We start from the raw sequence: 4,643 nt of genomic DNA, 5'->3' as shown, positions 1-4,643 counted from the left end.
TGATTTTAATGCTGTTGTTGACTGGAGAGTCATTTCCTCATCTGGACCAACACCACTTTGTGAGCTGACTTTCTGAGAAGGTATTTTCTGTTGAACCTCAATCATCTCCTCCAATGTTTGTTTCTACATTTGGGATTATTTTCAAACTAAAAAACATTCAACAATCTGGTGACACTAATACATACAGTGACAATGAGTGTGAATTCTTGATGGTGCTGGATGGATATGATGGTTGGATGTCATGATGGTTCGGTGTATTGGTTGGATGTGGTGTTGGATGTGGTGGTTGGATGTGGTGGTTGGATGTGATGTTGATGTGATGATGGATGTGGTGGTTGGATGTGATGATGGATGTGATGTGATGATGGATGTGGTGGTTGGATGTGGTGGTTGGATGTGATGTTGATGTGATGATGGATGTGGTGGTTGGATGTGATGATGGATGTGATGTGATGATGGATGTGGTGGTTGGATGTGATGATGGATGTCTCAGTTGGATGTGATATTGGATGTAGATTTTGGATGGGGCGGTTGAATTTGGTGGTTGGATGTGATGATGGATCTGGTGTCCAGACTGAGATTGGTTCATCATCAGACCAACGCTCATCATAGACTTTTCTTAGTATTTTTACTTCTCTGGCCTGTCTGCCTCTCTCTCTCTCTCTTCTATTCCTCTCTCTCTCTCCCTCTTCTATTCCTCTCTCTCTCCCTCTTCTATTCCTCTCTCTCTCTCTCTCTCTTCTATTCCTCTCTCTCTCCCTCTTCTATTCCTCTCTCTCTCCCTCTTCTATTCCTCTCTCTCCCTGTCCTATCCCATGTACTACTCCCCCCAACCGGTCAAGGCGGATGCCCCCCCCCTTCCAGAGTCTAGGCTCCGCCCCCTTTCTTCCTGAAGAGGGACTTCTTATGAACTGTTCTTCCTGAGAGGGAGTTCTTCCTGGTTTCCTCTGTTGCTTGTTCCATCTGCTGCTCTGGAAGGTTTAGTTGGGTTCTGTTGTTCTCTATCATTGTAAGAGGTTCTGGAAGGTTTAGTTGGGTTCTGTTGTTCTCTATCATTGTAAGAGGTTCTGGAAGGTTTAGTTGGGTTCTGTTGTTCTCTATCATTGTAAGAGGTTCTGGAAGGTTTAGTTGGGTTCTGTTGTTCTCTATCATTGTAAGAGGTTCTGAGATGTTTGTTGATGTGATTTAGAGCTTTACAAATAAAATTGAATTGAATTGAATTGTTTGGATGTGATGTTGGATTCGATGTTGGGTGTGGTGGTTGGATGTGATGGACTTTGCCCAGATGGCCTTCCAGAGTTCTGCAGACCTGATTGAACCAGAACCAATAAAACATCATGAAACACGTCACGCTTTTCTGTCATGGTTTCATCTGCTGGCGTCACTAAAGTGTCCAGGAGGAGCTGGACACTTTGGACCACATTGAAGACAGGAAGCTACAGAATCAACGGAAATAATAACAGACAGGGACGTTATGCTTGGATATAATACATAATATTAATAATAATAATAATAATAATGAATGAGAGTTTTAGCAGGTGAAAGTCAAATAAAAGTAACAAAAAGAAGTCACTTCAATCTGAGTACGGTACACTACAATACTGTACTGTACTACCTACTACTATACTACTATACGATATTACAGTACAGTACAATATGATACGGTACAGTACGGTACACTGCAATAAGGATACAATACCATACGGTATTGTATGGTATTTGTACTGTACTGTACACTCCAATATGATATGGTACGGTGCAGTACAATATAGCCTTGTTTCCACAGTGCCCCTTGGTGCCGGTGCCGGTCGAGTCGTAACCGGTTGTTGTGTGTTTCCACTGACTCAGAACAGTTACCAACCGGTACCATTGGTAACCATTTCTCGCTACCCCTCCACTTGGGGTACCAGGCGCAACCTGCCGGATATGAGGGGGAGGAGCAACACTGCCGTCTGCTCATTGGTCCGTGACAACCGCTATTCTACTGTCAAGCCCGCCATTTCACATCAGTCAGATAACTACTATAGCCTTGTTTGAAACTTGTAAATGTCTGTGGATCCATGGTCCACTCAGGAGGTGCAGACGCTCCTCTCCATAATCGGAGAGTAAAACATCCAGAAAGAGCTGAGACGAGAAAACTTCCAGCGTGGTGTCGGAGTGGGTGGGTTCCCTCGGCTTCAGCATGAGCCCCGCTCAATGCCGAGACAAGCTGAAGCAACTGCGGCGTGATTACCGTAAAGTAAAGGACCACAACATACAGTGACACACACAGTGACACACACAGTGACACACACAGTGACACACAGTGACACACACAGTGACACACAGTGACACACACAGTGACACACAGCGACACACAGTGACACACACAGTGACACACACAGTGACACACAGTGACACACACAGTGACACACCCACAGCGACACACAGTGACACACAGTGACACACAGTGACACACAGTGACACACAGTGACACAGTGACACACACAGTGACACACAGCGACACACACAGTGACACACAGCGACACACAGTGACACACAGCGACATACAGTGACACACAGTGACACACAGCGACATACAGTGACACACAGTGACACACAGCGACATATAGCAACACACAGTGACAAACACACCGACACACAGTGACACAGTGACACACAGGGACACACAGCGACACACACAGTGACACACAGTGACACACAGCATCACACAGTGACACACCGTGGCACACACAGCGACACACAGTGACACACACAGTGACACACAGTGACACACACAGCGACATACAGTGACACACACAGGGACACACAGCGACTTACAGTGACACACACAGGGACACACAGCGACACACACAGTGACACACAGCATCACACAGTGACACACCGTGGCACACACAGCGACACACAGTGACATACAGTGACACACACAGGGACACACAGTGACACACACAGCGACACACAGCGACACACACAGTGACACATAGCGACACACAGTGGCACACACAGCGACACACACTGACACACAGCGACACACAGTGACACACACAGCGACACACAGCGACACACAGTGACACACAGCGACACACAGTGACACACACAGTGACACACAGCGACACACAGCGACACACAGTGACACACAGCGACAAACAGTGACACACAGTGACACACAGCGACAAACAGTGACACACAGTGACACACACAGCGACACACACAGTGACACTAAGCGACACACAGCGACACACAGTGACTCACACAGTGACACACAGCGACACACACAGCGACACACAGTGACAAACAGCGACAAACAGTGACACACAGTGACACACACAGTGACACACACAGTGACACATAGCGACACACAGTGGCACACACAGCGACACACAGTGACACACACAGTGACACACATTGACACACAGCGACACACAGTGACACACACAGTGACACACACAGTGACACACAGTGACACACAGCAACACACAGTGACACACAGTGACACACACAGTGACTCATACAGTGACACACAGTGACACACAGTGACACACACAGTGAGTCATACAGTGACACACACAGTGACACACACAGTGACACACAGTGACACACACAGTGACACACACAGTGACACATAGCGACACACAGTGGCACACACAGCGACACACAGTGACACACACAGTGACACACATTGACACACAGCGACACACAGTGACACACACAGTGACACACACAGTGACACACAGTGACACACAGCAACACACAGTGACACACAGTGACACACACAGTGACTCATACAGTGACACACAGTGACACACAGTGACACACACAGTGAGTCATACAGTGACACACACAGTGACACACACAGTGACACACAGTGACACACAGTGACACACAGCGACACACAGTGACACACAGTGACACACACAGTGACACACAGCGAGACACAGTGACACACACAGCGACACACACAGTGACACTAAGCGACACACAGCGACACACAGCGACACACAGCGACACACACAGCGACACACAGTGACAAACAGCGACAAACAGTGACACACAGTGACACACACAGTGACACACACAGTGACACATAGCGACACACAGTGGCACACACAGCGACACACAGTGACACACACAGTGACACACATTGACACACAGCGACACACAGTGACACACACAGTGACACACACAGTGACACACAGTGACACACAGCAACACACAGTGACACACAGTGACACACACAGTGACTCATACAGTGACACACAGTGACACACAGTGACACACACAGTGAGTCATACAGTGACACACACAGTGACACACACAGTGACACACAGTGACACACAGTGACACACAGCGACACACAGTGACACACAGTGACACACACAGTGACACACAGCGAGACACAGTGACACACACAGTGACACACACAGTGACACACAGTGACACACAGTGACACACAGCGACACACATTGACACACAGCGACACACAGTGACACACAGCGACACACAGTGACACACACAGTGACACACACATTGACACACAGCGACACACAGTGACACACAGCGACACACATTGACACACAGCGACACACAGTGACACACAAAGTGACACACAGTGACACACAGTGACACACACAGTGACACACAGT

The sequence above is a fragment of the Lipophrys pholis genome (assembly GCF_963383615.2).
Source record: "Lipophrys pholis genome assembly, chromosome: 19".
NCBI classification, from domain to species: domain Eukaryota; kingdom Metazoa; phylum Chordata; class Actinopteri; order Blenniiformes; family Blenniidae; genus Lipophrys; species Lipophrys pholis.
The sequence above is the reverse complement of the archived record's forward strand: the minus strand, read 5'-3'. Positions refer to the sequence as shown.